This window comes from Prinia subflava, chromosome 34 (assembly GCF_021018805.1).
Source record: "Prinia subflava isolate CZ2003 ecotype Zambia chromosome 34, Cam_Psub_1.2, whole genome shotgun sequence".
Classification (NCBI taxonomy): Eukaryota; Metazoa; Chordata; class Aves; order Passeriformes; family Cisticolidae; genus Prinia; species Prinia subflava.
In genome coordinates this window covers 721,261-728,785 of record NC_086280.1, presented here as the reverse complement: position 1 = coordinate 728,785, position 7,525 = coordinate 721,261, and the positions used below count along the sequence as shown (strand labels likewise).

The 7,525-nt window shown below is 54.9% G+C and overlaps 1 long non-coding RNA gene across 1 annotated transcript; it reads right to left on the bottom strand.

The window, feature by feature from the left end:
* Positions 1-1,350: 1,350 nt before the first annotated feature.
* On the bottom strand, positions 1,351-7,397 carry LOC134563165 (uncharacterized). The gene is made up of 3 exons (XR_010083331.1): positions 7,323-7,397; positions 5,745-6,865; positions 1,351-4,845 (listed from the first exon to the last, which is right to left on the bottom strand). It is a non-coding gene; the product is annotated as an uncharacterized LOC134563165 (long non-coding RNA).
* Between the last annotated feature and the right edge of the window lie 128 nt (positions 7,398-7,525).

Here is a 7,525-nt window from a genome sequence, read left to right as displayed (position 1 = left end):
TTATCCAAATATCAAGGATAAAAGGATGGATCTCACTGCTTGCCTTACAGCAGCCCACAGACTGCTGATTGGAACCAGGGAGGAAGAATAACATGGATAAAAAGTCAGACTGTGCATCAAAGACAGCGTAAAGCCTCAGCCTCTGTGAGAGCTCCATGTGCCAGAGGGATCTGCTGTGGGATCAGGGTCCAAATGAGGCCACGCCAGAACGTGAGGCACTCACAGAGCCATGGGATGGGCCACAAGGAGGAGGAGAGAGCCCTTAGGAGATGCTGCCTTGCCTTAATTAATTGTGTGTGAGGTTTTGAAGGTTTAATTTAGGGTGTTACAAACATCCTCCTCCTGGGTCGCACCACAACATCTCCAGCACAGGGACCCAGCTCAGGTGGCAGCAGGAGATGCTGTTTGGGCAAGTGCACGAGCGGGGGACGTGTCCCAGAATCATGGAATCATGGAATCATGGAATCATGGAATCACGGAATCATGGAATCACGGAATCATGGAATCACGGAATCATGGAATCACAGAATCATGGAATCATGGAATCATGGAACCATGGAATCATGGAATCACGGAATCATGGAATCATGGAATCACGGAATCATGGAACCATGGAATCTCCCGTGTTGGAAGGGACCCGTGGCTGCAGAGCTGGCAGTGACAGGGCTGTGATCTCACTCCTGAGGTGCAGCTGAGGGCTCTGAGCTCTGATCTCATCCCCCAGTTGCAGCTGGGGTGCTCTGAGCTCAGCATTGATCTAAAATGGGGTTTGTGGTGCTTTGGTGAGAGGTGGTGAATTGCAGGTTGATGAATCAATAAGATACGAACAATTCTCCTGGGAAATAACCCCAATTGTAATTATTATTCTGTTGGTAGTGCCTCTTGCTTTCCTGGAGTCACTCTTGGAGCTGCAGAACGGGACCACTCTGGTAGGTTTATACCAGAGGGAAGAATCCAATGAAACATTTTCTGTCTTCACCCCTCCCTTTCTGATGTTTCACCTGAGTCTCGCTCGGGGCATCGCAGCATTTCCCGAGGAGCTGGCACTGACTCTGAGCATGGGGCTCCTGAGCTTCCCACAGCCCAGGCCCAGCACCAGCACAGAGGGTGAGGCAGCAGCTGAAGAAACCCCCAGAAAAGCCTGGGATGCCCTCATGGCATTTTTTTGGTTTTGAGGTCCCCGCCCAATCCGTAAACTCCAAGTCACCCCTCCCAACAGCACCGCTGGTTTGTTTAATTAGTGATTAAACTGGAATTTTATTTCCATTTCCAAACATACCCTGTCAGTCTGTACATTCCCTTTTGCTTTGTGATAAAGCCAAGGTAACAGAAAAACACCATCATGAAACCTCTGTGGCACAGCTTTGCAGGGCTGCACACCCGTGGCTCCGATGGGACAGCCTGAGCTCTTCCCTGAGCTCTCCCTTTCTGCCTGCAGGTAACTCTAGCCAGGAGCTGCTCACTGAGACTCTTTTATTCCTGGACAGTCAGAGCTGCTGCTCCTTCTTGGGTTACAGAATCCTTTCTTCCTCAGCCTTGGGGACTGGCAGAGACATTGGATCCACCTGCTGAACACGACTGATTCCTTCCCCCCATGTCAGGTTATTGCAGAGGCCACAAACGAACAGGAGGGATGGATGGGTTCCCTGCAGGATGTGTCCCCTGTGCGACAGAGGAACTGCTGAGCCCTTTCCTGGCAGCTCGTGGCTGTCCTTGGCATCCTGGCTGGAGGAGCAGGAAAATCTGAGCTCCTGGTCCTCAGCAGAGAGCGTCTCACAGCCACTCACCCAATGCTTTTGGTTCTCCCTAATTTGCCCTCAGACAGGACTCTGGCAGCGTTGGGAATTCAGGAAGCACCATTCCCACTTTACAAGGGTGAAGTGAGGAATCCAAAACTGCTGCTGAGTAACCTGAGCTGGGATTAACATCTGGGGTCCCGCCCTACCCCCGGGGCTCTTCGTGCTCCTTTCTAGCCAAGTCTGTCATGCTCGGATTTAAATGCCCTTGGGAAGAGGAATGAGAGATGGAGAAAGAAGGGAGAGCAGGAAACTTTGCAGCTTTGCCAAGATCATTGGGTAGCAACATATCCCAAACCACTCCTGAGCTTTTCCTTCTTGATGCTGTGGGAACTGGTGTGCCCAGGGCAGGGCTGCCCAGATGGACTCATTATTGCCATTGTCTTTATCCATCTCTTTTCTGGCTCTCATTGGACCTTGTGAGGCCCTTTGGACTTTTTTGCCTTTTGACTTAACTGCCTTTGAGGCACAAGTGCAGCCCTGAGGGACCGTCCCAGTGCAGCTCCTGGCCAAGCAGGATGTCCCTGGTGTCTCCAGGGCCTTTTGCTGAGCCGAGGTCTTTGGAGGAGTTAAACTTTAACTCCTGGCCAGCTCCATCTGTCCAAGGTCCAGGAGGAACCATGCTGGCAGCTGCTCTTCCTGCTCCTGCCCTTTCCTGGTGATTCACTCGCTCCTCCTCCCTGCCAGGAAGGCTCTGACCTGGATGGAGCAGTGAGGAGGTGGAACAGGGACACCTGAGCTCTCCTGAAGGTACCACTGGGGATCACCTCCTCATGCCCTGGAGGTTTCCTGGCTGGAATGCAGTGTAGCAAGAATGGAAAATCCTGAGTACCAAAAGACCCACCTGAGCTACAGAAAAACCCCCTCACTCTGTGTAGCAGAGCCAAGCTGCTGCTCCTCAGCAGCTCCACGCTCCTGGCAGGCAGCTGTGAATCCATGTGAGCCTGCTGTTATCCTGCTGTCCCCTGCATGGATTGTTCTATTTGATCACATTAAATAAAAAGGTAAAACCTTTTCCCCGCGGCCATTTGAAGAGTGTGGCCCTGCAGCAGTGCAGGAGGCAGATGGGAAAAGCTGGTTTATTCGAAATTATAGCAGAGTTTCTACACTCCAGCCCTGCCAAGGCTTTGGGTGTTGCCAGAGTCTGCCACAGGAGATGGATTGCTCCGGGCTGGCTGCCCCTGGAGCTGGAGCTCCTTGGGTTTGCCTGGCGTGTTGGGATCAGACCCCGTGATGGCTCTGCCCAAGGCACTGCTCCCACACCGGGACTCAGTTTTGCCCAGAAAAGCCAAGCAGTTCCTTCAGCACCCGTGGAAGCTTGTGAAAACACAACGGCACAATCTCTGCTGAGCTCAGGCCCAGAAGCAGAGCCAAGAGCCTCCCTGGCTTTGGATAAAACTTTGCTGTGGTTACCGGCGTCACGGGATCATGTGATGGCAGCTGATCTCTCCAGCCTCCAACGTTCTCACTCCAGGCCTCTTCTGCTGCACAAAAACACCCTGAGTGTTCAAAACATCGTCTCCCTGCTCGGGTAATCATTTATTGATAGCAGAATTATCAGCCAAGTGTTGTTGAGGGAACTGCCACTGCTGGTGTTTCTGATCCTGCCAGGCCTTTTCCCAGCCCTCCTCCCAGCCTGCCAGCCCAGCCACAAACCTTCAGCACAGTCAGCTAAAGGATTTCCAAACAGACACAGCTTCTCCCTCCAGCCCAAGGACATGCTTTGGCCTTCTTAGCTCAACACGCCACATCTGTTGATTCTTCAAGTTTGGGTTCTCAGCCCAGGGAATTAGGGGACAATCAGGTCTAAGCTGGACTCTGAGCCCCTTTGAACCATGCTGATGGAGAAATTCGTGCCTCAAAATGACATTAAAGGAACTCTAGGGAGAGAGAAGAGCAGGAACCTGTCAGCTGGGAGCTGCTGCCCTCTCCAAGATCTCTCCCCTGTGAGGAGCACAGCCCTGGATTTTCTGGGACCTTCTTCCTGCAGGATAATGCAGGGTAAGGACAGCCCTGCCACAGGGTTGGTCCTCTGGAGAGATGAAAGGGAAGTGGTTTGGTGGCCAAATGAAAGTCGTGGCTTTAAGGAAGAATTAAAGCCAGATGTTTCCAGCAGCTGCTGAGCCCAGCCTTTTGTGTCGGAGGCACCAAGGAGGCCCTGGCAGCATCTGCACAGCTCCATGGTGGGAACACCCTGTAATCCTGAGGGCTCCACCACGGTGCTGCAGGCTCCCCGGCTGTCTGGGAGGAGGCAACAAGAGCTGAGGCAGAGATAGGGAAGCCAGTTCAGTATTTATTCCATGTCTAAAAATATTTATTCCTTGCTGATAGTGAGGATGGCAGCAGTGGTGAAGTAACCTAATTTAGCACCTTTGGACAAAACACTGGGGCCAAGAGGTGGCTGAGCCACGTTGGCATCAGCTCTGCAGGCACAGGGCAAGGTGTGGGGAACAGGGACAGAACCCCTGAGGCAGGGACTGACCTTGGAGCCCTCAGACAGGCTGATGCCCAGGTAAATCTGCTGTGCAGGGACCTCATCAGAGTCAGGGACAAGAAACAATTCCTGCCTTTCTTGTGGGAGTGAAGCAAGCACCCATTGCAGAGTGGATGTAACACGGGTGAAGGACCAGGAGAAGGGAATCTGACTCCTTGTTTCAGCACAATTGTGCAGGGAGCAGCACTTTGCACTGCAAGGGACAGCCCAGAGACCTCGGGGCTGCCAGGGGGAGGCCCCAGCTCACAGCCAGGAGCCATAAATCTCACCCAGCACTGCTCCTACTGCTCCTTCACCCTCTGTCTCGTGGTTGCAACGTGCACTCCTGGCTTCCTAAGGCCAAATTCCTGGTGCCCTCGGCGCTGCCCTGAGGTGGAGTTTCCTCTTGCGAAACCAGCGGTGTCCTGCTGGCTCTGAGGGCTGGGAAAGGCTCTGCTGGCTGTTCAGGTCTCTGTGTCACAGTCCTCACCTTCCTCCTGCCCCATCCTGAGTGCTGGGATGCTCCTGCTCTAGAGGAACAGGGAGATGCCCTTGAATCCAGCTGGATCCCTTCTGCTGGGGAATGAGGAATAAATCCATAAGGTGTGCCCGAGGCAAGGAAAAGTCAATAGAGCAGAGAGAGGCTGGTGACAGGAAATCCCAGTTTTTACTGGCATCGGCTCACATCAGATAATCTGACTATAACAAGGAAGAAATCACTCCATATTCTGATTCCATGGAGCTGGGTGAGGGACTGCTGTAGGAAAGGAGCTCCTTGCCTTGCCCTGTGCCTGTTCTCAGACTGGGATGTCTCATTTGTGTGTCCACCAGTTCACTCTGCTCTGCCCTGGGCAGGAGGAACAATTGTTTCTGCTGATTCCCAGCTGTTGGGAGAAGCCTTTGGGAGCCCCTGGGCTGCCCTGGATGGGCTCAAGGGGAGCTGCCCGTGCCTCAGTCACAGCTGGTGACTAACAGGAAAGAACCTGCCCAGGTGTAAACACAGAACTGGTTCTTTCACCTCCCAACAGGTGACAGCGGGACCCGGTCGTATCCTGGCTCGAGTGGTGTCGCTCCTGCATTTTTCCCTTGGATGACACGGAATTGTTGTCACCCAGGAGGAATTCTTTTCTCATTCCATGGACCAGGCCTGGTTTTCCAGCCCAGCCAGCGAGGCTGGGAGTGTTCCTGAGCTGGAAGAGCCCTGGTGACACAGAGCCCTTTACCAGCCGGGCACTTCCATGGAATGGGCAGAACCAGCTGCTGGGAGATGCCCTAATCCCAGCATTAGTGGTCATTTACATCCCAGCAAAGCCTGGATTCAGCAGTCCTCAGCTCCTGGGGGATCTCAGGTGCTCGGCAGGTCTGGAAAGGGGGCTAAGAACTGTTCCATTGCTTTGGGAGCTCCATTTGGGCAGGTTCAAAATTCAGGAGCAGCCTTGGAGCTCAGGAGGTTTGTGAGCCAGGGGGATGCTTACCCTTCCCGGGGTGTGAGGATTAAGGAGTTCATGGTTGCAGAGTGCTCTGGAGATGACAGGTGCTCAGTCTGATGCCTTCTCACCAGGGAATGGGATGAGAAGGAAGAAGTTTTCACTCCCACAATGGACCTATGAGGTCCACAGAATTATGGAATATCCTGAACTGGAAGGGACCCTCAAGGATCATCAGTCTGGCTCCTGGCCCTGCACAGACCCCCCAACAATCCCACCCCGAGCCTGAGAGGGTTCAAACACTCCTGGAGCTCTGGCAGCCTCGGGGCTGTGCCCATTCCCTGGGGAGCCTGGGCAGTGCCCAACACCCCTCAGGGGAAGAACCTTTCCCTGATACCCCACCTAACCCTGCCTGACACAGCTCCAGCCCTTCCCTGGCTCCTGTCCCTGTCACAGGGAGCAGAGACCTGTGCCTGGTGTGACAAACACAGATCTGACACGGGTTTGCTCCTGTGCTGCCCCTGGGGACTGAGCTTGGGCAGCTCTTGGCATTCCAGAATGGGTTTTGTAGTGCATGAACAGTCCCCTCCCATTTATCCTGCTCTAATTTATTTATTTGGCTTCTAAGCCTTCTGTTTCTTTTTCTTTCACTCCTCCACGTCTTGGAGCTGCCACCCACAGAACACCGAGGGCCTGCCAGCTGGGCCGTGTGTTGCTGGGCAGCTTGTGCTCCGTGTCTAATCTCCTCAGTGGACCCTGATTATTCCCTGGCTCCGACTTATCCACACGGATCTGCCCAGCCCTAATTGCAGGTGATGGCGTTGCTGGGGTCCCTCACAGGGCAGGGGACCCGAGGGCTGGAATCTCCATCCTCCACCCACACCAGTGTTTTAATTCTCTAACCAAAACCAACAAGTTGCCCCTCAATGCACCGTTATGAATTTTGTGGCTGTTTCTCTAAAGCAAAGTGGTTTCAAGGTGTGTTTTCCTGGCAGGAATCCCCTCAGAGCATCATTCCTGCTGCTCCCCCCGTGGGTCTGGGGAGAACACCCAAGTCGGGGTGTACCACAGGATTTTGTGCTCGGGACTTTCAGCAGCACAGTTTGAGCCTTGCTCAGCCCTTCTGATACCTGAGCTCAGGTGTGTCACCCCTGCAGTGGCAGCGTCACCTGGGCAAGGCACAGAACAGACAATTTAGGCTCCAGTGGACTCAGCCCTTCCCGAAAGGATGAGCCCAAGCAAGGCCCGACTGCTCCAGGACGCGGAGGGTTCGTGCCCTGTCTGGAGGAAATCCTGAAGCTGTGACATTCCCAGCGGAGGCACGGCTCCCTCCCAGCGCTTCCCCACCCGTTCCTGGCCGGGGCCAGCCCTGGCAGCGGCTCCGGTCCCTTCCCCGCCCCCGGGATGGGGGGACAGGGGTCCCTGGGCACCCCGGCTCGGTGTCACCGAGGGAAGCGGCACGTGCGGCACGGGATCCGCGGGGCTGCCCCGAAAACCGCGAAAATCCAGAAAAAAAAGGGGCCGGGGCGGGCGGTGGGGTCGGAGCGGGGTCTGACCGTGTGCGGCGGTTGGAATCATAAAGGATTTAGAGTTCTGTAAATAGAAAAAAGCAAACAACGAACCAACCTAAAACACCTCCCAAAAACCCCAAATCCGAGAAGTTTCCACAGGGCGGCTCGGGGCCCTTCCATTCCCTTCGCGGGGGACGCCGCTTTCCACGCGCGGCGCTGCAGCCCCCGCGCGCCCTCTGGCGGAGGCCGGCGGGGCGGCCGCGCCCCCCTCGGCGCGGGAATGGAGCGGCCCGGCCGTGCCCCGGACGCGCTCGGTGC